The sequence below is a fragment of the Blastomyces gilchristii genome, assembly GCF_000003855.2.
Source record: "Blastomyces gilchristii SLH14081 genomic scaffold supercont1.6, whole genome shotgun sequence".
Lineage (NCBI taxonomy): Eukaryota > Fungi > Ascomycota > Eurotiomycetes > Onygenales > Ajellomycetaceae > Blastomyces > Blastomyces gilchristii.
Window position 1 is genome coordinate 112,537 of NW_003101677.1, and position 18,145 is coordinate 130,681.

Here is an 18,145-nt window from a genome sequence, read left to right on the forward strand (position 1 = left end):
AATCTTGAATTAGAGCTTATAATCTCACTTCTCTGAGTTAATAATCTCTTTAATCTGATATTCTCTTTCACTCTCTAGTGCTTTATAAATAGAGTAATGAGTTATAGAGTTCTCTTCTGAGAATTTCTTATATTTACAGAGTAAAGAGATATAAAAAATATTATATATCTACAACTCAGATAGCAGTTTTAATCTGTAAAACTGTGAACTAACTTTCTTTATAATCTTATGAGATTCCATCTATAAGAGATTCAGCTTCTTACTAGATTTCTGTATAATAATATTTTCTAAACTCAGTCAGACTTCATTATCTTTCTTAAAACTCTTTATAATATACTTGAAGTCATAGTATCTCTTCTGATACTCTTAAGTCTTTCTCAAGAATTTATGAGCTTCTTTCTGAATATTCTGAATTCTCTCAGTCTGTTCACAGGTATTATCACACTCTATAGTATACTCTTACAGATCTATCAAGATTATCTGCAGATAAGTCTTAGTAAGTATCTTAAAGAGAGTTTTATCTGTACTAACATGCTTTGAGTTGTTGTATATGAACTTTATAAATGATAATTAATACACTCAGTCATTCTAATTATAATTGATAAAGCACTGCAGATACTGTTTTAATATACTCATCAGATATTCTATCTGATCATCTATCTGTTGATGAAAAGTCATGCTAAGATCTTATAATATCTTCAGTATAGTTATCAGATCAGATCAGAACTTCTCTACAAAGATTGATCTTCTATCTGAGACAATGTTCACAGACAATTCATGTAACTGAATCACATTGCAGATAAAGATATAAGTTAAATTCTTTAACTTCAAGTTTTTGCAGATGAATATAAAGTGTGTTATCTTAATAAAGTAATTCACTATCATCAGCACACTGTCAAAGCAGGCATTATATATGTTCTTACTTTCAGAGAGACTTATAAGAGTGTTCATTTCTAGCTGTTCTTAAGATTCTCATGAGATGAGTAGAGAAGTAAGTTCTTCATATAATCTGAATTATATTACTCATAAATTCTGATAAATAGTATAAGAATTCACTATCTTCTTCATAAGTTCTTATATCTTCAGTTAGAAGTATTTTCTTATAAGCAACTTATAAGTTCTAGTATCTGTAAAATGATCTGCTAGAGAAGAGTTATAATATCTTTTAATAAGTTCTATGTATAGAAACTCATTTATAGGTACATAAATTCAGTTCTCTCTTTTTAAGAGATTATTTAAGTCTCTTCAATTCTTTGTTTCTGCAGAGTTGATTTCTATTATAAGCAGTTTCTGAATATACTGAGTATATTCATTCTTCAGTTGCAGTTCAGACAATCTGAATAGAAGATCTTATAAAGACTTATACTCTGTTTCTTCTTACATCAGGTCTTTCACAATGCTTCTCAAAGTCTGCAAACTTTTCAGATTATAGATACTCTCTTCAAGAATTCTTGCAGAGATTCTCAGAGTGTTAACTCTCAGTGTTATAGAGAGTAGTTATACAGACTTCTTTTCTTTCTTCTTTCTCTTCTCTTATAAGGAATTGAGAGACTCTTCAGTCAATCTCTTTATAACACTCAGTCTGAGTATTCTGTAAAGCTTTTCTATCTTCTCTAGTCTCTCTATATCTGTTATTCTGATCTTCTTAACATAGTCTGACCTGTGAGAGAGTCTGTTCACTGAGTTCTTAGTTCTCTTGATATATTCTATCTTGAATCAGAACTCACTCAGTCTCTGAACTCAGTAAATCTATCACTGTGAGAGTTTCTTGATTGAAGTAAACTGTTATAAGCTATTATAAACAGTTCTAACAGTAATCACTGTTATAAGACTCTCAAAGTAGTGATATTAGTGATGAAAAAATTTCACTATCATAAGAAGCTTCTGATTATAAATGTCATAGTTAATCTTCATAAGTTACATCTTCTATGAGAAAAAGGTCACTGAAATCCAGTTCTTATTTAACTATAGTTATAAGACTATTTCTGAAATTATAAAGAAGAAGATATCTATCTTCAATCTGATTAATAGTAAGAAATCAAAGTGAAACAGTATCACTGTATCTGTGAATATCTATTTCAATCTTATAAAAACTCTGTGAGCTTCTGAAATAAGAAAGTTCTTATAGCTCTTTCTTCTTAATAATCTTTTCATTCTTCATTCACAGAATGACTTATTCTTATTTTCACTCTTCAGCATGTCTATAAGAGTTAAGAAGATTCTTACAAACACAAAGATAAATCATCTATAGAAATTCACAAAGCTCAGAAAGATCTGAATCTTATAAATACTAGTTAACTTCAGTCATAATAGAATAGTCTCAATCTATGAAGATTTCATTTGAATATCATCTACAGTGATTACATATTCTAGGAAATTAATTCAACAGATACTGAAATTGCACTTTACAAGCTTAATATACAGTTCTGTCTCATCTAAGACCTTTAACACACTTCATACATGCTCAGTGTGTTCTTTCTTCTTTATAGAGTATATTATCACATCATTCAGATATATTATCACAAAAACATTCAGATATACATAAAGTGTTTTATTAATAAAAGACTGAAATACTGTGAAGATATTAGTCAAATCAAAAGATATCACTAGATATTCAAACAATCTCAGTGTGTCACACTCCCGGCCGCGTCAAGGCTCTGTTGTGATTCCACACGGCTCATCGCTTTCATGCGGATAATTTCATCCATTCCGCAGGCCGTTCAAACCGGTTTTCAATCACTCTATAACATCATTCAGATATATCATAGAAAGATCTGATTGATGAATATGAGAATCTCACTTCTATATAAGGTCAGCAGATTACTCTTTCTTGATAGTGAGACACTGCTGAGGTATCACTTCAGCTATTCTTACTCATGAAATGAAAGAAGAGTATTCACTCATTATCTATATAGAATAGCTAGATACTGACTTCTTATTAAAGAAGTCAGTAATTCATTTTTCTTCTACTGAAATATATATAAGAGTTACTGTGTTTCTTATACAATCTTCTTAATATACTAAGTACTATATCTGTGATATTCTCATAATAACTCTGTAGTCTATGAGCTTGCTATTTAAACAAGATAGTCAAGCTCACTTATACAGCTTCTCAACAACTATCTCTATGTAATACTGCTGATTAGTCATCACTTCAGTTTCATTATATTATAATTTGAATTACTTAATCTGATTATAAGTTTGAATCAGTTGAGCTCTAACAGACTGATATAATCTCATACACTTATACTGAGACTGATCTGACTTCACTCTCTAAGAGAAACTCTACATTATTCTCTAGAGTGTATATATCTCTATTCTGATAGAAATCTGAGATTTCTGAACCTGCTGTATACTTTGATATGAGCTCTTCAATCATTCTACTACTGTTGCAGCCTCTACACATCTACATCTATTATGAAGATAGAGAGATTAAGATCAGAGATTCTTCAAGATACAAAGAAAACATATTATCTGAATTTCACAGCTTTACTTATATTCTTGAATGAAAATTTCATCTTAATTCAAGCTAGTATAATACTTATAAGATATAAGTAATATACACTGTCAATCTTCTTGAAGACATCTCTGTAACTACTTAGATTATTAAGAAGAGAAAGCTTGAGTGTACTGATACTGTAATAATTTAAGAAGAATTCAAGAACTTTCTACTGAATTAAATTAAAGATCACTGTAACTACAGCTTCACAGCAGCATAGCAGTTTAACTTATTATATTAATAAGATGATGAGAATCCTTTCAATTTCAATATAAGATTTGAAGAATATTGAGAGAAATTAGCTAATGATTTAAATCAATTAATAACACAGCTTTATCTTATGAAGCTGACTCACAAGGTACAGATAATAATATCACAGTATCAGAGTTCATTAATTAATCACACTGAGCTTGTTAATCTAACTTCTTAGATTTATTTGAATAATCAATTCTTTAAGAAAAGAGCTAATAAGATCTCTTCTAAGTAATCAATGATGAGATCTAAATAACACTGTGACAGCTTCAGTGTAGAGAAAGTAAAGAAGAATTTCAAGTATTCTGATTCTTCACTTACTGTAAAGAAATATTAAAAAAGATTTAATAAAGATCTCTGTTTTAACTGTGAAGCTGATGATTACTATACTAGTGATTGTAAGAAGCTGAAGAAGAGAAGAAACTGAGAAGATATCTTCTTAAAGTTAACTTCTCTTCTGATAAATGTATCTGTGAAAGATAAAGAAGAGAAAGAAATAAAGAATTAATAATTCTCATATCTTCAAGTTCATGTTATAATCACAATAAATATCTCAAATGAGAAGATATCAGTGAGATGCCTACTCAACTTCAGAATGAATATCAACTTCATATTCTATTTCTTTTCTTTGATAAAGAGTTGAAAGAAGATAGACTTATCAGATTATATAAAATTTACTGATGAAATGAAATGTCATCATTTTAACATAATTCAAGTGAAGTGTGTAATTACAGACTCAGAAGAAATCTTCAAGAAGAGCAGTCTACTTCTTCATACAGTTAATATTATAGATAAGAATATTATTCTAGATCTTCTGTGATTAAGAGAAAATAATTCTCTCATTGACTGAGTCACTCAGATGTGACAGTATTAGACTGGCCGCCGGGACCATGAATTTCACATTTGGTCCCATTTGGTCTGGTCCCATACATTTCTTGGCGTGAATCCCGCTGGGACTAGTCATTAAAAAAACATGCAAAGTGACCATATATGAGATCTTAAAATGAAACCATGACTTGAAAAAAATGAGAAAGTGGTCCCATTTGGTTCCATTTAGTCCCATTCTTGGCATAAAGTTACTATTTTTAGACATTTTAAGGTTTTTTTTAGACTATTTTTAATTTTTTAAAAAGTAACACTTTTTGGTAACACTCAAATGAGATTTAAAGTCATTTAAAGCAATAAAAATAATTTAAATTGAGAAGTGGAAATCATGGTCTCATTTGGAAAATGTGACAAGAGTAGACAGTAAGTCCCACTGGAACAGTATGGGACTACTATTGAATGTTAAAACCGTGTAATGGGATCGGTCGAATTGGTAATGGGACTATCAAAAAATCTGGTCCTGGTCCCAGACACGGTCACACGGTCAGTCTAGACAGTATCATCTCACTGATGAAGAGATAGTAATAGTGAAATCTGAAGAGTTTCATCAGAAGAATCTTGAGAAAAAGATAGAGTTAATATACTGTATAGTAGATGACTGAGACTTGAGAACAGGTGAAGAAGTCATCACTCTCACTACAAGATTAGCAGCAGTATCTGTTATTGAAGATAGATGTATATAATATCTCTTTACAGATTATAAGAATGTCTTTTCAGAAAGAGAAGTAGTGAAGTTTTCTGATATCAAGATGTAATATAAGATTTGTCTTGAAGATGATGTAACAGTGCTATACAGATCTCTTTATAACTTGTCTGTAAAGAAATTAAATATTCTGTGTAAATATCTTGAGAAAGCATAATCAAAAAACTGAATACACTTATCAAAGAGTCTGACAGAGATGTCTATACTCTTTATACTCAAGAAGAACAGTAGACTATGTCTATGTATAGACTACAGAGGCCTCAAAATGATGATGATTAAGAATCACTATTCATTATCATTAATTGACAAGATGATCAACTGATTATCTGAAGCAAAGATGTTCTCAAAAATTAATATATAAGATGTCTATCATAGAATCAGAGTTAATGAAGACAACATTTGAAAAACAGCTTTTTATACTAAGTACAGCAATTTTGAATATCTTGTTTTATCTTTTAATCTTTGTAATACTTCAGTTATCTTTCAGATCTATATAAATGAGACACTGTAAGGCCTTGTCAACATCTTCTGCATAGTATACTTAAATAACATTCTAATCTTCTTAAAAACAGAGAAAGAACACAATATTCATATTCAAGAAGTGTTGAGTTGCTTGAGACAGTATCAACTCTATGTAAATACTGAAAAATGCTCATTCTACATGCAGAAGATTGATTTCTTAGATTATATTATTAAGATGAACAGCATTTCAATGAACAGAAGTCAGGTCTCTGTCATTGAGAACTGACCAGCACTGCAGATGTATCATGAGATGCAGATGTTTCTAGAATTTGTGAATTTCTACAGATAATTCATCTATACATATTCATGAATTACTGCCTCTCTTACAGATATGTTAAAGAGAAGTGTGAAAGACAGAAAAACAGAACTATTTATTCTTACTCAAGATATTATGCAGATATTTACAGAATTAAAACAAGCTTTTACAGATATTATAATACTGAATCACTTTAACTCTGACTTACTCAGTTAGTATGAGACTGATGTATTCAGAAATGAAATCTATGAAATCTTTTCACAGTTGACACTGAAGACCTTTCAATATTAAAAGAATCAGAGAATAATCATCTCTGAGAATACAGATAATGAAATATCTGTGAGAGAAGACTTATTCACAGAGTCTATAAGACACTGTGAATAAAGATCAGTGATCTTCTTCTTCAAGAAGTTATTACTTATACAGAGAAGATATGATATTCATAATCAAGAGATATTAGTAATTGTTGAATTCTTTAAGATCTGATGACATTATCTTCAGAGTAGTAAGTATTCAGTGCAAGTTCTCACTGATTATACAAATCTATGTTACTTCTTAACAACAAAGAGCTTGATAGAATGTTAAGTCAGATGAGCAGAGCTGCTTTCAGAGTATGATTTCTATATTTAATATTATTCAGATTAGCTTAATTCTGCTAACACACTGTCTAGACAGTCTGATTATAATATTATTAATGTAAAGAAGAATTCTATAAAAGAATCTCTGTCATCACTACAGAAGAAGCTGGCTGCAGAGAATTGAGATTCTCTGAAGCTTAGAAACAGCACTGATAAGGCAGCTGCACAACTCAGTATAGAAGATGAAAGAAAATCTGAGTCTCTGCAGAGAACTGACACTGAAGATAATAAGTCTCTCATATTATATCTTACTATTATTGAATTGATAAAGAATGAAACAGTCTATAATCTTTTAACTCAACTACTTTTAAAATTCATTGATAAGTTACAGAAGAGAGATATCTCTACTATAGCTTGAATTCAGAAGTTGAAGAAGAAAGAATCTGATTTAAACTTAAAAGAGACAGACTCTGAGCAGAGCAGTGCTGCTAAGAAATCAAGTCACTAATAACTAGAAGAATGTGAACTTCTACTGCTGAATAATTCAGTCTTCATTTCTCATAGTAGAGTGATGTATCAGAAGTTATTAAGAATTCATTATAATAATTCTTATACAGAACACTTCAGATTAGAGAAGACTGAAAAGCTTTTAAAATGTAAATACATTTGAAACAAGCTTCAGATAGATGTCAAAGAGTATGTTAAGACTTATAATATCTGTTAAAGAATAAAGATCTCACAGTATAAGTAATACAGTGAGTTGATATCACTGTCTGTTTCAAAGAGCTTATGACAGAATCTATTAATAAATTTCATAGTTGATCTGCTGAAGTCAACAAGAGTCAAAGAATATAACTCAATTTTGATCATTGTTAATTATTTTATAAAGATGATAAAATATATCTCTACTTATAAAAAGATTAAAGCCTCTGAATTGACTGACCTGTTTTTAAATATCATTATTCATAATCACAGTGCTCTGAAATCATTGATAACAGATTAAGAATTCCTCTTTATCAGTAAATACTGGTCAGCTTTTTACTATCATCTTATAATAAGATGTTTCCTGAGTACTGCATTTCATCTGCAGACAGATGATCAGACTGAACATCAGAATCAGACAGTAGAACAGCATCTTTAAGCATTCTATTTATATTATCAGAATGATTGACTTAAACATCTTCTGACTGCTGAATTTATATATAATAATGTAAAGAATGTAATCTTAAAAGTATCTTCTTTCTATGCTTATTATGAATATAATTCTTTGTTACTCAGTAATGTCACAGACAACATTTCAAAGAGAGAGATAGATAGTCAGAATATTAAACAGATACAGAGAACAGAGTATTTCTCAGTGTCAGAAGTAAAAGTGAGATTGAAACTTTTGAATAAAATTCATGAGAAGATGATGAAAAGTATCTGCTATGTTCAGAAGTAGTAAACAGAATACTATAATTGAAAACATCTTTTAATAAAGTTCTCAATAGAAAATCAAGTGCTACTTTCAGTAAAGAATATCAAGATAATAAGATTATATAAGAAGCTTAGTAAGTAATGACTAGAATCTTTTCTGATAACAAGAGTGATGAATAAGCAGATATATAAGTTGAAATTACTCACAGAATTGAAATCAATTTATTCTGTTTTTCATATTTTCTATTTAAAGCTCTATAAGCAATGTTCTGAGACAGAGCTGTCTCAGTCAGATAGTATTAAGATCAAGAATAATACTGAATATCTTATAAAGAAAATATTGAATAAGTAAACATATTACAGCAAGCTTCAATATCTCATTAAATAAGAAAATTATTCATTGTCAGAGAATTCATGAGAATCACTTGAGTATTTGAAAAATGCTGAGAAAGAGATTGCAAGCTATGAGACAGCTAGTAAAGATTACTCTGTTACATATCAGAGACATTGAATAAGAAATACTGCTTAAGACTTCTCATTTTTTCTCAAAGAGTTTTTTCAGAGATGATCTTGCAGTGATAAGCTGACATCTTGTAAACTCTGTAACACTCTTCTTCTATTTTCTCTTAAAGAATTTTTTAGAAGTTTAACAAGACTATATAAGTGTAAAATTCCTGAAGTGATTAAAGAAAAGAAATATTTGAAATTAATAAAAAGATTAATATTATTGATTTGCAGACTGCTGCTATTCTAATAAGACTGCAGTTCACTGAAAAAGTAAAAAAGAGAGATCAGACCTTACTTATTAATAATCACATTCTTATCAAACTTATTCTTCACTGTTGAAGTCTCTGATACTGATATCTTTATCTGTCAAGAAGTTAGTACTGCAGCACTGTAGAAGAATATGAGAAATATATGAAATATTAACTTATTAACTTATAAAGCATCTCAGTTATCTGTTTCAATTAAAGTGAGATTCTCTTCAATCAGTGATTAATCTTCATAACACTTTCAACAGCAGTACTGATCAATTCTTTCTTAAGATCAGTCATTCTGAGATATTTTTTCATCTCAGAGATTCATACTTTTGTCTTCTTTTACAGACAAGCAAGAGAGACCTTCTCAGTCTTGGCAGAATCTGTTAACACTTAAAGCTCTGAGATTCTCACTCTGTACTGCTTGAGTATCTGAGCTTCTTATCAGAGCTGATATAATGTCTTTCTGTGAGATAATACTTACAGAGAGACAGAAGTTGTTGTTATAGATACAATAAAAATAATGAGAGTGAGAGAAGAAGTAGATGTATAAGATCTCTTCTTTCTTCAGCTGCTTAGCATAGTGCAGACATGTGATAATACTGATCAGAAACTACACTGAAGCCTTCTCACAGAGTGAAGATAAAGAGACTGTAGAACTCTATGAACTCAATTCAGCAGCATTCTGAGCAGGGCTCAGATGTATCATAAGAGAGAAACTATGAATTGAGCTTCTCAGAGCTGCTATTTCTGAAATTAAGCTCTTCTCAAGATTCTCTCTGAATGATCACACAGGGTCATACATCACTGTGTTGACTGAAAAGGAGAATGATGTTATGACAGTGATGAAGAGAGCAGAGAAAGAACTGAACACAGATGAACTGACTGACAGAAGAGATGACATCTCACTGTAAGACACAGTGACTACTGCCACAGCTGTAAGAGAAGTAGAAGAAGAAGAAGAAGATATGACAATAAGAGCAGTGCTTCTGCAGCTTATTGACACTGCTGTCTCTGTCTTCAACCTGGCTTTCTTGATAGTCACAGAGATCACAGCTGTACTACAAAGACATTTGATCACTAGAAAATGTCAGAATAAGCTCTTTATTATCTTTCAAGAATGATACTCTCATACACTTACTGTTATAATTGAGAGAAGAAAGAAGAAAAATATGTTATAAAGAGAGAGAATCTTTTTAAAAAATCCTATCACTACTGTTAGTAATATCTCTAAAATATATCACTTTTGCAGAGAATTTCATATATAGAACAGAATATGATGAGAGATCTGTAAGTTTCTTATTAACTATATTTTTCACATTTCAAATCAATATATAAGAAACTCACTTATCATATGTTTAATTTGAATAGAGATAAGAAAGAAAGATCTACACAGTCAGCAGAAAAACTCATCTATTTCTTTATATCACACACAGTATATACACTGTCAATGAATTGATAATTATTACTATATAATAAAGATAACTTCTAATTCAGTAATCTTGAGAGTATTGAGACTATATTCTTAAAGAGAAGAACATTGTCACACTCTCAGCTGTTCTAAGACTCTGTTACAGTTTCACATGACTTATCACTTTTATGTGAATAATTTCATTTATCTCACAGACTGTTTGAATCAGTTTTTAATCACTCTATAACATTATTTGAATATATCATAGAAAGATCTAATTGATGAATATAAGAACTCTACTTCTATACAAGATCAGCAGATTACTCTTTCTTGATAGTGAGACACTGCTGAGATATCACTCTGGCTATTCTTACTTATGAAATAAGAGAAGAGTATCTGTTCATTATCTATATAGAATAGCTAGATACTGACTTCTCATCAAAGAAGTCAGTGATTTGTTTTTCTTCTACTGAAATATATATAAGAGTTACTGCATTTCTCATACAATCTTTTTAGTATACTAAGTATCATATCTGTGATATTCTTGCAATAACTCTGTAGTCTATGAGCTTGCTATTCAAGTAAGATAGTCAAGCTCACTCATACAGCTTCTCAACAACTATTTCTATGTGACGCCGCTGACTAGTCATCACTTCGGTTTCATTATGTTACACAGTGCAGTTCTAAAGACAGTCTTTCATTCATTCTCAGACTGTATTCACAGTTATGTATATACATTGATCATATTCAGTTGTGTGAATATAACAGCTCTCATGAGATGATTGATCACATTCTCAATCAGAGATAGAAGATAGTAACTCTTTATTATCTTAAAGTTCAGATTACAGTAATCTATATATAATCTGAGATCTTTATTCTTCTTCTTCATAAATATCACAGAGGCTCTCACAGAGGTCTGTAAAGATTAGATAAAGTCATTCTTTAAATTCTTCTTTATATAGGCCTGTAAGATCTCTGTCTTATAATGAGAGAGCTTATAGATTAATCTTCAGAAGAGTTTCTACTCTTTTATTAAATCTATTATTAGATTCTTCTCACAGTGAGAAGAGAGCTCAGCTGTCTTTACTGAGCTGAATATCTCTGTGAGATCTCAGTATTTCTCTGATATCTGAAGCTCAGTTTTTATAACTGCAAAGTTCTCAGACATTTATAAAGTTATTATATAGATAAGCTTATCTTCTCTAATCAACTCTACAGCATTAACTGATTCTATCTTTATAAGTGAGTTTATCAACACTGATCAGATGTATAAACCTAACTTATAAACAGCTATGTATAGATTATGTCTTTGAAGTTATACAAGTTCTAAGTATATATTATCTGTGATATTTATAATAATCATAGTTTTCATAAATTTTCTTCAGATTCTGAAGAGATCTTATAATTCAAAAATAACTCTTATAAGTCTCTCAGCTCTCAGATCTGAGTTCTCATACTCTGCTTATTATAAGAGCAGATTCTCAGTTTTCATCATTCAGCTTATTTACTCTGTGAGCTTTAGAGACACTATAGTGACCTGAGATTCTGAGTTCATTAATACTTTTTATACTTGTGAGACAGTAGTACTGCAGTGTAGTCTCTTCTTATAAGTAAGTATTTTCATCAGAGAAGTAACAAATTCAGATATTAACTTCAAGACTCTTAAGAAGACTGTTGCTGACTCTGTTTATAACTTCTTAAATTCTTATTTAGATTTATCTGAACAGTTTGTATAGAGATATTCTGATTTAGAACAGATAAAGTAGAGACTCTTTTTCTTAATCTCTCTATTATACACTCTGTTTACAGAAGCTTATAAAGCTCTCTCTCTCTACTCAGCAGTCAGATATAAATCTCTCTATATCTTATTATCTTTCTCTGATAAATCTGTTCTCTATTATTCTAACTCTTATAAAATCAGTCAATGATTTACTCTTCACAGATCTATAACTCTTACAGTAATTTATAAACAGTGAATAAGAGTTATTAATTTCTTCAGAGTTAAGAACTTAAAGTCTTACTTAATAAGCTTATTCTATATATTTTTATTCAGTTTCTTTATAAATATTATTATTCAGATCTTGTTTCAGAACTCTGTTTTCACAGATCTTAATTTATATTATAATTTTATAAAGTACTGTAAGTAGTCTTTATCAGATTTCTTATCTCTTTTTCTAATATTAATAATTATAACTCAGATATTCTCTGTTTAACTTATAAAGTCTCTTAACTTATTCTCTAAATAGATCTTGAGAATAGATCAGTAAGATCTCTTATATTCATTTTCTAAATAATTTAATCAGTTCTTGACTTCAGTATAGTAAAGATCTGTTATTATATAAATAACAGCTTCTTTATCTTTTATATCACACAGCTGAGCTTATGTGTCAATTTCAAATACAAACTTATAAAAGCTTTTATAGATTATAATTCAGTAAGTAATCTTAAATAATTATAACTTAAGAAAGTTTCTTTTCAGTTTATAAGTATCTCTGAAGATTATGTCTAGAGATCTGATTTAAGAATGTTTATAGATAGTAAGTATTTCTTATAAAAAAATAGCTTAATTCTGTAAGAGATGCTTAAGAATATTCTTCACTGAAATTGATTTATTTATAAGTTTGAAGAGTTTCTCTATCACAGATATAGAGAATAATATTCTGTAAGTAATTAATAAGTTCTCTGAGACTTCTTTTATAAGAATTATTCATAATTCAGATAACTACTTCTAAGTGTTAATAGTAGAATTCACAGAGATTAAAGTATATAAGTTTCTAGTTCTTTCAGTTATAATAAACAGTTACTGACTGACTAAGTTTAAAATGTAAGAATAAGTACTCATAGATAATTATTCAGATATTTGCAGCTTAATATAATATATACTATTAACTACTAGAAGTATTCACAGTAGAAAGATAAAATATAGAAGTTAAAAGTATAATAGTATTCAAGCTAAGTTATAAATAGTATTTATAAACTTCAGTCTATATAGTTATATATAGTCAAGAGCTGCTAACTCTATTAATTATATAAAAGATAGAATTAGAGGTAAAGAATCTGTAAGAAGTGAGATTTCTTACAGATATACTTAATAATAAGTGAGTAAAAATTAATATTTAACTGATGAATTTATATCTTAATTATCTCTTTCTGACTGTTATTCAATACTCAATTCAGTGAAACTCTTATAGTTCTTAATTTCTTCTCATTGATTCTCTTATATAAGATAATATATAAGACTTTGAATTCTTATAACAGAGATATGATTTTTAATTTTAAATTACTTTTATATATGTTAACAGCTCTTTATAACTGCTTCTCAGTATAATTAGAAGATTTAGACATGATTATAATTAATAATAATTATTTAAAGATGAAGAATGAAGATATTGAAAATATTTTCTATACAGTGTGATTTTCTGTACACTGTGATGCACTCACTACAGAGAGTGAGTAAGCATGGCACGGTTAGATAGTAGAGAAGCAGAGAATGAGTATAAGATGCTGCAGCTTCTGTGAGTTACATGATGTGTACGTAAGCATGCTCTAAGCCCTAGGTCTTACATCTTGAAGAATAATGTTGTTGTGTTGTATATGTATAATCTATCTACGCGAGTTACACTAAATGAATAGGTTGGAGTGACACATGACTAGAGTAAGTGTAGTAATTATCAATACTCTCTCTTACTATATCATAGCCTATAATAAGCTGCCACCTGAGGCCTCTCTCATTCTCAAATCTTTCAAAAATACAATAATAATTAATTATATGAATCAGACTCTGATTTTCTCATTAGAAAAGACATCTGTACAGCAATAACTGTAAAAATCAAGAAATATATGTAAAATTTATTGATTTGCTGTATTATTATTATCATTCAATCATTTCTTTCTAATCTCTTTTAAATCAATTCTTTTGATAAAATCTTCAAATGCAGGCTTCATCAGTGACTTGATAAGCTCATCAGCTATATTCACTGTAGAATCAATATATTTCATCATAATTTCTTCTTTTTCAATCAAATTGTGAAGAATATGATATCTAATCTCAATGTGATGTAATCTTCATGTTAAGAATTTCTTCTTTGCTAGATCAATTGCTCTCTTATTATCAACTTATAGATGTGAGTATATTTTCACTTTTTCATCATTTATCAACTCAGTGTTATATAACATATCATTCAATCAGATTATCTCACAAGCTGTCTTACTAGCTCTAATATATTCAGCTTCTGTGATTAATTTAGTAATAGATGTCTGTCTCTGTAACTGTTATGAGATTGATGACCTGTTAATCAATATAACATAGCTGATAGTTGATTTGTATTGAAGATCTGCTCTTGCTCAGTCTGAATCATAGTATATCACAGAACTCAGACCATCTTCTATCTTCTTCTTATACAATATGTCATGGTTTTTCATCTTCTTGACATAATGTAGAACATGCTTCAATGCTGCTCAACATGCCTTGTATAAACATGAGTTAAAATGTGAGAGATAGTTGACTGTAAATGCCAGGTCTGACCGGCTGCTTAAGACTAAATATTGCAATGATCTCAATTCTTGATGATATCTTATAGCTGTAAAGTCATCATTCAATTCTTCTCTCTCATCAGATGAGAATTTCAGTTGTATATCAGCTATTATCAGAGTATCAGCTGGATTTATCTTATTCATACTAAAATCTTCAAGAATCTTCTCAATATAACAGCTCTATGTAATTGCTAGATCATCATTTCTCTGATATTTAATCTTCATCTTAAGATATAGCTTGATCTCTTTGATATTCTTTGTCTCAAATCTCTTTACATTCTCTCTCAATACTCAGTCTAATTACTGTTCTTGAGATTCTGTCATCTGACAATCATTAACATGCAATATCAGATAGATCTTATGAACAGAGTAATATAGAAATCTGCTGTTATAAGATAATATCTTGAATCTCAATGTGATAAGATGTTCTGTTATTAGAAAATATTATACTCTCACAGCTTGCTTCATTTTATATAGACTCTGATAGAGTAGTCTCATCAAGCTCTCTCTGCTGTGCTTAATATCTGTGAGTAGTTATATATAGATCATCACATTCTGTAATAGTATATCATTTAAAAATATGAATACATAGTTAATTGATTTGATCTTTCATTCTTTGACAGTTGATATAGTGAATAGACTGTGTAATATAGACTCTGATATCACTGCAGTATATAATCTTGTATAATAGATACTCTGCTATTGTAAGAACTCTCTAATCACTCAGTGAGCTTTAAAGTGAATAATTTCTCTCTTATTATTAAATTTTTAATTATATACTCATTTATCTATAAGAATATTCATTTCTGAGATCTTCTTAATAATAATATATATCTTCTTCTATTCAAATATCTTAATCTTCTTTTTTATTATCTTATGTTAATAGTCTCAGTCTGAGCTTCTCTTGACTTCTGTCAGTGTAGTTAATCAGTCTGTCAGAATACTTAGAATAGAATCATTCTTATTAACAGAGTCTTCAGACTCTTCATTCATAACAAACTGTGTCTTATTATTTAGAAGATAGATTGAATTAATTACATTCTCTAAGTTTTCATTTATAATTATCTTCAAAACATCTGACTTTTTCTTTACTAGATATTATAGTAAGCAGTGCTATCATTTCTCTCTAACATTCAGAATGTTTAATTTATCAGATAATTCATTGAATTCTCTCACTGTATTTATAGATGTATTTGCATCTATGTCAAGAGCTTCATTAAATATAATATCTTATGCAATTTTAAGATAATGTACAACAGAATCTCACACACAATATTAATGTAATTCTTGATATTCAATCAGCTGCTATTCTCTGCTGTCAGTTCTATCTATGAGCTTATTTAATACTTTCAAATTCTTCTTATAGACCTTGCACTCTCATCTCTGTATTCAATGAATAGAAGATTACATCTCAGTTCACACTTTAAAAGATATAAGTGATGTTTCTTTCTTACATTTAAATATCTTTATTAATATTGAGAATGTGTTGATTATCATAATCACAGCTTGTATTACTTTATCTCAAAGTTCTCTTTTTAATTCACTATTAAATAGTAGACTTCATATCTTTTCTATAACTATTCAATTCATATGTTTCACTGAGTTATTTAATTATAATATATCAGATATAGTTATTTCATACATTATTTCTTTACTCTGATAGTAGATCTTAAGTTCTTGACTTTTAAACTCTTCTTCATCATTTCAGTATAGAGTTTCAACTCAACATTATATAGTTATCTTAATATTTATAATAAAGTTTATTAATCTTGCAGTAGATTCTCTCTTTCTTATTATAAGAATTACTCATCTATAACAGATTATATTATCTATTATACTTAATCAGTAGCTTACACTCTCTCTAGTGAGAGTGTTATTTCTGTTGAAAAGTGTTTTTTCATTCTCTATCAGATCAATGAAGAATCTCATTATTAGTTTAATAGCTTATATTATAGATATAAAGATTGAATATATTATTTTTATCTAAACACAGACTTTGCAGAATGATAAAGCTTATTAATCAATAATTCTCATTTCTAGATATGAATCTGCTATTATTTTTACAATATCTGCAGAATTTAGATATTCTAACTTTTAATATTGTTATATTATTATAAGTTCTATAATCTTTATATTATTTCTTTCAGATAGTATTAATATTATGTCATCTTTCATCTGTAATATGTTTATAGATTTAAAATCATCATTGAGTATAGTAAACTAGATTAAGTCTCTGTATATAACTAGTCTTTTTATCTTATAGATATTATTCTTATTTAATCTTGCTGTAAATAAGAACATGTGATCAGAAGACATAATTAATATAGTATAATTATTCTTATATATTAACTGCTTATAGATATAATTCTGATGTATAAGCTTATTTATACTCATGAGATTCACTTCTAACTTCAGAATATAGTAAATATTATTTAACAGCATATCTGCTTCTTTCACTGAAATCTTTGTATTTTCTATAGCTATAGCAGAGATCACTGTTCTATCTATTATTTTCAACATTACTTTCATCTTCTAAGGTTTTGTTATAATAAGATCTCTGTGAGATATGATATAAATACCTGATTCAGAGTTTAAAATTCAGGTATTTTTTTCTGTCTGATCACTTATATAGGCCTTTTCTTTAATGTAAAATACTTGCTTTATAATATTATAAACAGAAGCAGTATCTGTATTCTCTGTATTCTTATCTTTATTCTTATTTCTATTGATGTTGAAATTCAAATTTAAAGAATATTTCTCAGAGTATTTCTTTTAACAGTCAGTCTGAATATAATTAATCTTTTAATAGTAATAGTAGATTCTTATATCATTATTTCTATATTCAGGTTTGAATTCAGTATTCTTATTCTTATTATTATCTTTCTCTTTATTCTTGTCTTTCTTATTCTTATCTTGCATGTTATTGATAGAATTTCTAGATATATCAGTATTTGCTTTATTTACAGTAGAGAGCTGTAAAAGAATATTATAGTACAGACTTATAAAATCATTCTCTAAGAGTTAAGTATTATCTTTATCAATTTGATTTATTCAATTTCTTATAAATAAGACTTAATCTCTGTTAACTTCTATAAGCAGTCTGTTAAAAAACATGATATTTAGAATCTTATATTCTAGACAGATATAATCAGTTCTTATAATAATTAAATATTCAATGAAAGCTCTATTAAATTCTTTACTTTTAAAGATTATTTTAATAAGCTCTTTAAATAAATGAGTTCTATGTATAGTAGATCTCTTGAAAAAGTTATTCTCTATAATAATTTATAGAGTATAAGCTGATAATTTGAACTTCTTAAGTATAGTGAAAT